The 13,172-nt window shown below is 42.0% G+C and overlaps 1 protein-coding gene and 1 non-coding gene across 2 annotated transcripts in view; both read right to left on the reverse strand.

The window, feature by feature from the left end:
- Nucleotides 1-1,755: 1,755 nt before the first annotated feature.
- LOC109674142 (uncharacterized) overlaps nucleotides 1,756-13,172 on the reverse strand; it is a 58,477-nt gene continuing 47,060 nt past the window's right edge. Inside the window, exon 5 of the transcript XR_012441254.1 lies at nucleotides 1,756-5,875. The gene's annotated coding sequence lies outside the window, so the exon portion shown is untranslated. The remainder of the gene's footprint in view (nucleotides 5,876-13,172) is intronic.
- On the reverse strand, nucleotides 2,125-2,226 carry LOC141417077 (U6 spliceosomal RNA). The gene has a single exon (XR_012441702.1). It is a non-coding gene; the product is annotated as a U6 spliceosomal RNA (small nuclear RNA).

Consider the following 13,172-nt stretch of genomic DNA (forward strand, 5'->3'; position numbering starts at 1 on the left):
GGTTATTTTGTAGATGGAGTCTGGTAAACAATTGTTTTAACCTGACCTGGACTGTCACATTGAAGTCAACAGTACCTAGGTTTACAGGGTGGAGCTACCAGTGCTAGGGCATTTGGAATGTGTGTTTGGGAGTATGAGTTTATGAAGGGGGTAATGGGAAGAATGTTGGTTCTGTGCTCCTTTTCCAGGAGAGAAAATATTGGAAGTGTGGGTTAATTGCAGGTATTTTTGAGGGTTACAACTTTCAGGACAAATCATTCCACCACTTTCTCTTGCATTCAGGTGGTTGGTTAGACAGTGTAATTTGTCCAATGAAGACAAGTCTAGGAGGCCCTGGCTCAGAGAGAGAAACTTTTATATTTTTTCTGATGGGGCAAAAACTTGGTGTATTTGGAAGGCAAGGTGGGTGTGTAGTATGAATTAAAGTTTTTCCTCATTGTGTCAGTTTCTAGCCCAGGGATTCTGAAATCCTTGAAATTTCTGAGGCAATAGAAGTGTATTTGATGGTTTTCCTAAGCCCTGTTGAGGGAATGACTTTTCTCAGCATGGTACACCTCTATGACTTTAGGAAGGTGGCTGGTATTACCAGACATAGCAAACATGTGCTATGACTTGTCTGTTTCACACAGATGCCCAGACATTGGAGGGACTGTGCTAAGTCTGGAGGGTGATAGATTTTAATTGAAGGTATGTAAAAGTTGGTTGGCATTGATAACACCAAATATTTTTGATCAGAAGTGATGGCAAAGAAATACAGCACAGGTCATAACATTTGCTGTCTTTGGGGGAATGTTTAGTAGTGTTACCCAAGTTTGTCATTTCTTGGTAATTGGGCTTTCATCCTATGGGTTCCCTTGAAGAACATTGCAGAAACATACAAATAATCATAGTTATTGCTTGGAGTGATTTTACTTTACCAACCTATAAGCTCCCTGTCACCAACATGTAGAAATATGCAAATAATTGTAGTTAAAAATACAAGTAAATTCATTACTTACAGTAGGATGTTCTTTGTGTAAATTGCTGCAGAACCCTCTCCCCCTTTTACAGTTAAATTGTTCACACTCATGAGATAGAAGTTCCCATATACCAGTAGACATTTAAATTTTCTCCTAGATTTATAGTATGATTCAGTCTTAGGACAGCTCGTGTTGCTTTTATGGGAACAAGTAGTAGGAATTTGTAATGAGAAGTGATAGAAACCCAGTGTACAACATGCAATTGCTGGGACAAGCTACCAAACAGGTGTTTATGTTCTACTCTGAATTTTAAAAATTGTTCCAGTGATGTGACAGAAGTTCTATGCGATTTGTGAATATAGATGGAGAAGGAAAGTGTGATGACCCTGAACTGGAGTATTTGGTGGACCCACCATCATGTAACTTTCTTGCAAAGACAGTCTGTAATTCAACTGCTATGACTTTTACAATCCTTCTTGTAGATGGTGTGAAATGTGGTAGGAGCCACTGGCCTGTGAGCATGTGTTGACACTTCCACTTGTCCTGTTTCCTAAACAGATATGATAGATAATGTTATTGAGGGAAATTTTGATTGAAAGAGATTTTCAAAGGGGTTTATCTGTCCCACAAATGGAAATGCACAATGGATTGAAACCTGTCATTATACTTGTTGTGGTTTACACATACCTTCAGTGAAGGCAGGAAGATGACAGGTTTGAGGTTCATCAACCAATGCAGCATGTCCAGAGCAGCCTGGATTTAATAGGGAGACCCTGTTTCCATGATTAACACATAATTTTTTAAAATAAGTTAAAGTCCAGTGAAAGTTCTTCATATAGATGAATGCTGTACACGTAACATGAGAAAATTATAAATTTGTGAAGAATGTTCCATAAAACACAACCAAGATATAAATATATTTAATCAAACTTTAATACTATGTTCATCTCATTTTTGCTCCTGAATATCAGCTCTATATTTACCATTCTGTTTAATTCTTGTACACCAGCTGCAATGGAACCTGAGGCAGGAGAACTGCTTAAGCATGTAGTTGGACATTGGTAGCACCCTACTTCAAATAACAGCTTGATAAAAGAATATATGTGGACTAATGTGACATAATTCTGTAAGTTATGTTTGAGTTTCATGGATACTGTCTTTATTTTAAAATATGTAACACTTCAGGAATTTGCATGTCATCCTTCTGGAAAATCATGTTAGTCTTCTCTGTAGCATTCCATTTTCAGTATATGCGCTGCTTCAGTGAACATGCTACGGACTGATTTAATCAGATCACATCATTTGATAAGTTGTTTCTACTTTGACTTAAATGTGTGTTGGATTTACAAGTGAACTTAAATATGTTTTCAAAATGTTTCACTAGGCTTTAATTTTATGCAACATTTTATAATTTGTCCTTAATATGTTTCCCTACCAATGACCCAAATGGTAGGGTCATTGCTTATCTGACCTGTTTCCACCACATGGAGTTCTGCCCTGATCTCACTTGAGGCCTTTCCCCATAGCTAGACCAGCACTCACTGGTTCAGCAACTAACCCTTGCTGGGAGTTCCCAGAGATAGGACAATGCAGGGACCTCTCAATGCTAAATTTCCAGACTCAGGAGTTTGTCAAAATGACGTGCCACCGCTGCACCTTGACGGAATGCATACAAGAGAGAACTTTCCTACTGCCAGTATGTTATGAAGAGTCCATGTGTCCTTAGTCTCTATACTGAGATCACTGTTCATTTTGCTTTTTTTTCTTTCGTTTCAGCCCGTTCCTTGCTATACACTGAGGCTCTGTTTATCTCCCAGTGTGCACTATGTACATATTGTGAGGTTCACTTATTTGTCTCGTTTTCATGAACTGTACTGAATGTTTTGTGAGGCTCTTGCTTTCTTTTTCTCGAGTCTGCTCCATCCTATGCATTCCACAGGCTTATGCTTTTTCCCCTCCCACTCTCCTGATCTGCAAGTTTCTGTTTAGTATAGGGTGCTGTCTGCTACTGAACCTTCAGTGCCTTCCCATCATTGCCCAATTTGAAAGATAATGCTTCACCATCTTTCTGGCTCTATGCCTCAGAGGTACTAATAATTCACTGATACAGTAGTCCATTCCACCATCTTCACATTTATTAATGACTTGTGCAGATACCGATCCCTTCCTTCAAACATATACATGCTCTGTGTTTTATGTAAATTCATATATGGACTCATTTGTTTTGCTTTGTTGTTGTGTCTCTATAAGAAATATTTTCTTTGCTCATGGAATAGTTTAAGTGGTACAGCACCTGTCTAGCAAGCATACAGCCCTGATTTCAAATCCCAGTACTGCCAAAAAGAACAAAGAAATGTTTTCTTCACAGTTACCAAAAGGTTACATTAAATATATTATAGCTATCCAAAATTTAGTAAATAAAACATAGCTATAATTGAATATCAAGACAATTTACTTTTATTTCGCTCCCATTCCACATTCAGTATTATTCCTGTCACACTTTACATGTCTCTGTGCTATGTATCCATTAAGAAATAGTGCATGTCTATTTGCTTTCAAACTTTGTTTATAAATTATAGAGGTTAAAAGTACTTTTTTGTAGTCCTGGTGTTTGAACTCAGGGCCTTAACATTTGCGAGGTAGGCACACTACTACTTGAGACATCCTGCCAGTCCTGAAGTTAGTTTTTTCACACTCTACCATATGGCATTTGTGTATTCTAAATATGACTAAAATCTACCTTTACCCAGTGGGATTAATATCATTTTCATGTCTTTTTAAGGTCATTTTGTTTAATTCTAAGAACTGTTATCCTTTTAGTTAAAGCTGATCTCATAGTGATGACCATCTTCATCTTTTGTATGCAAGGCCTGCACCAGCAACTGAAGTAGGGCCTGATGTCATACTTTAGGGAGGTGGATTGAGAAAGCTGGCCTAGACTTTCTGAATCCTCATTACACAATCTACCAAGTTTCAGCTCAGTAATTTAAAATGTGCCAACACAGGGATGCAATTATTACATACATGTAGAAATAGGAGTTACATATCAGCAAAATGAAGATGGACTAAAGCCAAACTTTTATCTACCTCAGCAAAGCAGACTGCTTTATCCAAGGCCAAAATAAAATGCCCATTCTAAAGTTATACAAATTCCATAGATTTGCACAGCCTACATGGATACACCACATAGACCCTAAGTCTCTATATTCAGTTAAGAGCATGTAAGGATTTATTTAGCCTTGGGCACTTGACATACTTTTGTTCCTCTCCTTCAATGACTGAAATGATCATCCCTGTGTATTTACCAGCAGGGAACTTTTACCCTAGTCAGTTTAAGGTTCTGACCTAAACACACTGCCAAAATTATGAGACCTTTCTCCAGGACACTGTCTAAATTTGTCTTTGTCTTAAGCCTCTTCTTCAGAGATTTTCATTGTACAAATGTTACATTGTGATTCCACCAGCTCTACATGGAAAAACAAATACTGTCCAAACAATACCCCCAGAGCACTTTGAGTTTCAACCTCAGAGAAGAGGAAAAACCAACCATGGGTGTAGGTGTCTATCCTGCTTTCCAGTGAGTGCTCTGTAACTCCTGTCAACTCCTCCTAAGTTGTTTTCAGTAGCTGGAGCCCAGCTACAAAGGAGGAAAACTGGAGAAACCACCTAATATTTTTTACCTGCTTTCTGCAGGCTTAAGTGTGACCTAAGTGTAGAGTCATTTGTCTCATCCCTCCAGTCTCCCCTGTAGGTTACTCATGGAAATCAAACTAGCATTCATGATGCTATATGGACAAAAGTGACAATCACAATTTTGAATGAAGAACCAGCAGTCTCTGATGAATCTTTCATGAGCACATGCAGTAGAAAAGAAATTTAGCCAGATAATTCATATTGACTTAAGAAACTTGTAAATAATTGTCCTTTGAGATGACAACCTGTCACCTAATGTGACTTGCACATAGTGCCATGGTAGTGAGAACTTAAGTCACCATAGAAGCCTGAAATTCTGAGTATGTAACTTATCTCCTAGACTGTAAGAGGCTGTGGAGGTTAGGAGTGGCTTGAAAATGTTGGTACAAGTTAGTGATGCAGTTTGTCTACTGAGTTGCCAATAGTACAGCTATGCACTTGTTCTTCTCCACGCAGGGTTGGGTCTGGTCAGATGGGTGAACGCTGGCATCCTGTGCTGTATGTGCAGGACATGGACCAGGTCCAGACCCCTGTTAGGACTACTCAGAACCTGAGCTCCAGGTCTCCCCAGCCTTCAGTGGGTGGGAGGTGTTGCTTCATATACAGGCAGAGCTGTCATCCTTGTTGACCCCACATCATCCATTCTGCTTGGGGCATTTCTGATTGCCCTGAATAAGGTGTTTTGAGGCCTTTCTCAGTAGCCCAGTTCTTCATAGGGCTGTCATAAATTCCAAAACTGAAGCTGTCTTTGCATTGCCCAATTGAGTGGAAAGGCTGTGCCTGTGCATGTGGGGTTCATGGTGAAGGCGAAATGTTGGGAAGGTGTTGAAGGTTTGAGGTTTTTGTCCTGAGATAATTTGAGTTGTCTAGATAGAATGTTAAAAAGTTAATTTCAGATGGAAGTAGGACCTGACCTTATCAAAGTCACAGTAGCAGGACAGCAGCATCTTCTGTCATCTGCAGGTTCTCAAGGGAGAGGGTGACCAGGGCTGTGATTGTTATATGACATTGTTTAATCACCAATGTTTTCTATGATTACTTTGCTTTGACAAGATTTCAGCTGTTTGCCTTTTTTTTCTTTTCTTTCTTTGTGCTTTGAACTCAGAGTCTTACATTTACTAGGCAGGTCCTCTACCACTTGCGCCTCTGCACCAGCACATTGTCTGCACTTTCATTAAGGGAGTTGGTCTTGTCAGAATGTACCTTGTGACAATTGAGAAAGCCTGTGATGTAGAGTGGAAAAACAAGACAGATTTTTTTTTTCTGTGAGAACACAGGTTTTTATTAACTTAAGGATTTATTTGTGTGTGGAGTTGATATGATAGCTCTAGCTTCTCTTGTAATTAATAGTTGTGCTGCTTGTTTGTGGGTATTTTTTTTTTTCAGAACTGGGGCTTGAACTCAGGGTGTACTCCTTGAGTCACTCTACCAGCCCTTTTTTGTAAAGGGTTTTTTTCAAGATACCATATCACAAACCATTTGCCCAGGCTGGTCTAATCCACTGTCCTCCTGTTCCTTACCTCCTGAGTAGCTAAGATTACAGGTGTGAGCCACTGGTGCCCAGCTTGTTCTTACTTTCTTGGGTGATAATGGGTAGATTGATGGACAAGGTGGAGAAATCCTTGTCCATAATTCAAGTGCCCAACACCAACATAGAGTGACAACACCAGGGCTTTTTTCCCTGTTTTATTCAGGTCTCATTTGCCTTGTCCAAGAAATTCCTCCTTGTGAAATCAGGGGCTCTCTCCTTACATGCTGAATGTGTAATATTCAGAACAGACTCCTGGCTGCATTTCCATGTAAAAGAAACAGTGTTCATTTGGAATAGCCAGGTGCATGTTCTGCTTTAATACGATTCTTCCCCAGGTGGGGGAAAATAAGGTCCAGGGAGGAGGCCTTGTCTGCTGAGGGCTGTGCTTACAATCACTTATTGGTCTTGGTACTCTACCAGGTGGAGAATCACTTCTCCTGTCACACAGATCTAAGGTGATTGGGCCCAGGTTCAACAGCCAATGAAAAGTGCTGGAGGGAAGGCATTGTACAGACGGACTAATCAGAATGCTTCATAAAGGGATCCCCCTAGAGGATGGGGAAATCCAGGAACTCAGCAATAAGGTCTAGGGAGGTGCAATGATTAGGTAGGGACACCTCCGTAAAAAAATCATTGCAGGTTTAACTAATCATGATCTTTAAAATGTAAAGAGACATCTGTCCATAAGGGTATAGATCATTTGTTACTAATAAGGGGCACAGGGTATTTAGGAGGGGGCAGGAAACTTCCCCAATCCCCTGGCAAGTAGTTCTGTATAAAAGAACAGAAGGCTGCAACAACAGGCTGTTTAGATTTTCTTTTGCTTCAGTCACCAAGATAATTCTCTAACAAATTGAGTTCTAAAACAGCATTGGACACAACTTATGTGCTTCTGAAATTCCAGTTCATCTTATGACTAATTCATGAACTTGTTCACATATGTGTGTGTGTGTTTGTATGTATACTCATTTAAACGTCTTCAAAGTGGTCCTTAAACAGCTATTATAAGGATAAAGTTATTCAAGGTTAACAAATACAGGTATTCAAGAAGTAACCTTTAACTGTTCAGGATTAAATAATGATTAGTTTTAGAAGGAGCTATACACTACTACTTAAATACAAGTCATCTTAATGTGTTGCATTCTATTGGAATTAATTCAAATCCCATTAAATGTTTGTACATCTAGCAAATGTGTTTTTATAAATTGTCATTTTAAAAGTAAGTGTTTTTTAACAGATCTTTATTAAATTTTAAATTAGCAGGACTCATATTGGAAAAAACAATTTTATGTAAATTCTTTAGCATTTAATTAAAATTAAGATTTTGGCAAATCAAAAAATATGAAAACGTATTATGTTTTTTTTTTCTTGGTGGGGGATTAAAGGGAATAAAATCCTTTGGATGAGAAAGGATTTTGTGAAAAAAGGTTTGTCCTAAGGACAGATAAGTACGAACATCAAAAAGTTCAAAATGTCAAATAAGTCCTAAAAGCGTATAATAGATGGAGTTTATGTATGTAATTTGCTGACTATAATTTAAGAGTTATCTAAAGGATTTCCTAAAGTGAAAATATAATAAATTGTTATAACATTATCACCTATTTTTCTTAAATATTCTGCACTTAAAAACTGCTAAAAACTGGCTCATAGGAGAGATTTTTTATTTTATCAAGATAATTGCTTATGAAACTCGTCTGGCTTTTGACTCTTTAGGAAACTGAGTCCTAACTAATTCAGCTTATTTAAGTGCCTGCATTTTCAGTGATTTAAATGCAATTAACCTGATAAAATTGTGTAGGCTCTATGTCTAAATTTCATTTACGTACTTCACAAAAGTCTATAGGGTTAATGTAATATAAGTTTAATACAAAGTGACCAGTACTCAATAAAAAACACGTCCATTTGGGGGCACTGGCACTGTCTCTCTGTAAGAAAAATGATCTTTTCTGTCAAAGTATAGGTCACCTCCTTAGATTACTAAAAATTCGTCAGGTCACCATCTTAGGAGACTTGCATTGTTTAAAGGGTTCCTGTTTCATCTTCCCAAATTCTTGACCAGTCCCATTGCCCACAAAATTTGTCCACCAAATTATGTACCTTAACCCATTCCCTAAGCCTTTTAGCCAATTGAGAAAGATTGTGAACTTTGACCTGGACAAATCCCAGGTGAGGGGAAGGCACAACTACATCAGGGATATGAAGAGAAGCCACTGCCAGTCATTTTGTGCTTGTGTGTCTGCTCAGCTGGAGTGAATGCATGCTTGCATCCTTTTTGATCAAAAGAAATTTCCTTCTGAAGATTTTTTGTCTCACATGTGTCTGTTTTCAACACTGGAGGATCTTTAATACACAGCACACAAAATACTCATAACAGGATTGGACATTGGTAAAAAACCATAGTGGTGTAGTATATTTAAAAATTCATTTACTCTAAAGTCAAAATTAAAAGGGGGGCTTATTCTATCAGAAAGGTGTATATCATGTCATTTTTAACACTAAAATAGTTTTAAATATATACTTAAAGAGGAGAATTTAATGTTGCTAATTAAGTATCTATTTCTCAAACAGTTGTCTATTTAAGTATGTGCCACCATTGGTTTTGCTTTGTATTTTACTTGTAAAACTTTTAACTGTTCTCTGTTGACACTTGCAACATAATTAACATGTTTTAGAAAATTGCCCCATTGCATACAGAGTAAAAAAAAAAGTTGGCTATCTTAAAGTCCAGACTAAGGGCCACCTCTTCTAAAAATTGGCAACAAAAAAGTTTTATTGGCACTGACTCTCAACCTATCTGAACTTGCCCCCTGACATGAGATCACAGATCATATGATTATCCTTGTGATCCCAGCAGTGAGGGACAACCAAAGCCTGAGTCCATCCGTATCCCATGTCTTCCGAGGCATGGAGGGGGATTGCCCCTCACATTAACCATCTCCTGTAAGCTGGAATATTATGTCCCTGCCATTCTGCTTGGAACACTCCACTTCTCCCCATTAAGAAACCCAGGGGAAAAGACTATAGGCCAGTCCAAGATTTAAGGGAAGTAAACAAGAGAGTCCCCACTTTGGACTTGAAAGATGCTTTTTAGCATAACCCTGGCACCCAATAGTCAACACATTTTTGCCTTCGAATGGCATGATGAAAATACGGGAACCCCTGGACAGCTAACATGGACTAGACTTCCACAAGGTTTCAAAAACTCCCCTACTCTGTTCAATCAGGCTCTTAATCAGGATCTGGACTCATATCGCCGGAGCCACAGTTCCGTCACATTTTTGCAGTATGTAGATGACTTGCTTCTGGCAGCTGCATCTGAAGCTGAGTGCTGGCAAGCCACTGGAGACCTCCTCCAGGAGCTGGGGAAGTTGGGCTATCGGGCCAGTGTAAAGAAGGCTCAAATTTGTATACAAACAGTCACCTACCTGGGGTATGAACTAAAAGAGGGAACCAGATGGTTAACAAATGCTATGAAAGAAACTATTCTCAGACTCCCCATCCCCACCTCGGCTCGAGAAGTCCGCGAGTTCCTGGGGACGGTGGACTACTGCCGCTATGGATACTGGGGTATGCTGAACTGGCAAAACCCTTATATGAGACAACTAAGGACAAGGCCCCTTGGGCCTGGGGGCCAGATCAACAAAAGGCCTTTAAGGAGCTCAAGACTGCCCTCCTGAGAGCCCCAGCCCTGGCGCTGCCAGACCCTCTAAAGCCCTTCACCCTCTTTGTAGATGAAAGAAGGGGGATAGCGAAAGGGGTACTAATGCAGCACCTAGGGCCCTGGAAGCGTCCAGTTGCTTATCTATCCAAAAGGTTAGACCCAGTTGCAGTGGGCTGGCCCCCATGCCTGCGGATCTTAGCGGCAGTTGCCGCTAAGTGAAGGACGCAGATAAGCTCACTTTTGGGCAACATCTGAAGGTGGTAACCTCCCATGCAGTAGACGGGGTCCTTAAGCACCCTACAGGTAGATGGATGACCAATGCCCAACTGACTCATTACCAAGGGCTTTTGCTGGATGCTCCCCACATCCTCTTCTCCAAACCAGTCTCTCTGAACCCAGCCACCTTAATGCCAAATCCGGACCTGGAAGCCCCCCTACATAACTGTCAGGAGATCATAGCTGAAATCACCCAAGTGCACCCCAATCTCCAGGACCTAGCCCTACCCAACAGTGAGCTGGTATGGTATACAGATGGGAACAGCTTTGTCTCGGATGGGGTGCATAAAGCAACACAGCGGTGGTGGACCAAGGTGGGAGCATAATTTGGAGTGCCCCATTGCCCCTGGGGACCTCAGCCCAGAAGGCCGAACTGACCGCGTTGGCAGAGGCACTCGAGCAGGCGAGGAGAAACGAGTGACTGTTTATAACGACAGCCATTACGCTTTCGGTACCATCCATGTACATGGCGCCATCTACTAGCAAAGGGGTTTCATTACAGTGGAAGGAAAGGAGCTACATAACCTCCCAGAGATCCAGAGACTACTGACTGCAGTGCAGAAGCCCCAAGCTGTTGCAGTAGTACATGTTCCTGGTCACCAATCTGCCCAGACTCCAGAAGCTACGGGGAACTGGCATGCAGACGAAGTGGTCCGAAATGCTGCTTTAGCCTCCACGACCCTAGTGCTGACCTTACCTGTGCCTGAGCTTCCATGCTTGCCACCGTGACCCGAGTTCACCTTGGAAGACAAACAGTGGATCCAAGATCACCGAAGACCAGAACCCAATCAGCAAGGCTGGTATGATACCGAAGGGCAGCTGATCCTTCCTGAAAAGTTAGGACTGTTTCTCCCCTCCAATTTACATTGAGCCAACCATTTAGGCAAGAAGAAACTACTCGCCCTCCTTGAGTCAGCCCGCCTCTGGTTCCCTCACCAAACAGCCTAGATTCAAAAGATTGTGGACCAATGTGCCGGGTGCCAGGCTATGAAACCCAGCAAAAAGGGATTCCTACATACAGGTACACGGGTATGGGGGAGGGCGCCGGGACGGAGCTGGGAAGTGGATTTTACTGAGGTAAAGCTGGGAAGCTATGGGTATAAGTATTTGTTGGTTCTGATAGACACCTTCTCAGGCTGGGTGGAAGCCTTTCCTACAAAATGAGAGACTGCCCAGGTTGTAGATAAGGTTTTGTTGGACAAAATCATACGCAGATATGGTATCCCCAAAACTCTAGGCTCTGATAACGGTCCGGCTTTCATCAGTAATGTCCTACAAGGACTGGCCCAGGCAGTGGGGACTAATTGGAAACTACATTGTGAATATAACCCCCAGAGCTCAGGACAGGTAGAAAGAATGAATCAGACCCTGAAGGAGACCTTATCTAAATTAGCCATTGAGACTGGCAGAGACTGGGTGGCCCTCCTACCCTATGCCATCTTCCAGGTTCAAAATTCACCATATGTACATGGATTGACACCGTTTGAAATTCTATATGGGGTTCTACCCCCCATTGTTGTCCGAACCCTACCGGACCAAGACCCCAGTACAGCCCCAAATTACTTGGCCAGCTTAAAAGCCCTGCAGGAGGTCCAACGTGAAATCTGGCCCATAGTGTGGGCCTTCTATGAGACAAAGGACACATTGAATCCAGAACATGGCATCGTCCCAGGAGATTGGGTATGGGTAAAGAGGCACAGAGCCCACACTCTGGAAGAAAGATGGAAAGGTCCTTACCTGGTCATTCTGGTTACCCCCACTGCTCTTAAGGTTGATGGTGTTGGGCCTTGGGTCCATCACTCCCACGTGCATCAAGCCAGTCAGCAAGAGCAGACAAATGCCAGAGAGTGGACCGCATGGTGGCACCCAGATAACCCATTGAAGCTGAAACTCTTGTGGCCCCGGGAACATGCAGAGTTTTCAAGGACAGCCATGGATGGGTTGGCTGGTCACTCTGATCTTGCTCAATGCCCAGAGCAGGAGCCTCACAGAAACCAACCCTCACCAGCCCTATAAGCAAACCTGGATAATCACCGACGGGGAAACCCATACCGCCCTAACGAGACTACACATATTGCCCCTACAGGAACTTGGTGGCCAGAGCTTCAATTCTGCTTTAGAGACCTCAATTCTGCCTACAAGTCTGCTGCCCTTGAGCAAGCCAGACGTTATGGTTTCTATGCTTGCCCCGGCCACAAGATAAGTAGAGATTGTAGGGGGGGTGCAAGACTCCTTCTGTAAGTCATGGGCATGCGTTACATCTAATGATGGTAATTGGAAATGTGGCATAACAAAACCGGACCTGGTTAAATTTGCCTTTGTAAACAAGGAGGTACCGGGGTGCCATGACTTGTCTGATTCGGACATGGGTTGCAAGAGAATTAAAAAGCCATTTCCCACCCAAGAATGCTGACCCACCGATCTAGATAGAATCAAGGTCACTTTCACTGACAGTGGCAAAAGGGACACCCCTGGGTGGATACAAGGCAGAAGGAGGGGACTTGTGTATTATAAATATGGTGGACATTCTGGCCCAGCCGCAGTAATCAGATTAAAAATTGAGCCTATAGGGCCACCATCCAAGATGATAGGCCCCAACAAAGTACTCAAACCACCCTATGTAGAGCCAGCTTTCCAACCTCACACCACCCCGACCGCTCCCTGGCCTGGCACAAATGCTAACATTAAAACCCTAGGACCGTTAAGCACCAGCCCTCCCCTGGGAAGACCCAATCTCATGCCTGGGTCCACAGATCCTCTCTGGAATTTGGTAAATGCTGCATTCCTAACATTAAACCACACCAATCCTAATATGACTACCTCCTGCTGGCTGTGCTATGATGTAAGGCCCCAATTCTATGAGGCGATAGGGCTAAATGTCACCTACAATGCCTCAACTAGTGAAAATCCCACTCAATGTTCCTGGGGAGACCATAAGAGAGGTCTGACCATACAACAAGTGAGTGGCCAAGGAATCTGCTTAGGGGAGGTACCGGGGGAAAAACAGGACCTATGTGCTACTATAGATAACAACCCCACCTGGGGCGATGGT

This window comes from Castor canadensis, chromosome 14 (assembly GCF_047511655.1).
Source record: "Castor canadensis chromosome 14, mCasCan1.hap1v2, whole genome shotgun sequence".
Taxonomy (NCBI): domain Eukaryota; kingdom Metazoa; phylum Chordata; class Mammalia; order Rodentia; family Castoridae; genus Castor; species Castor canadensis.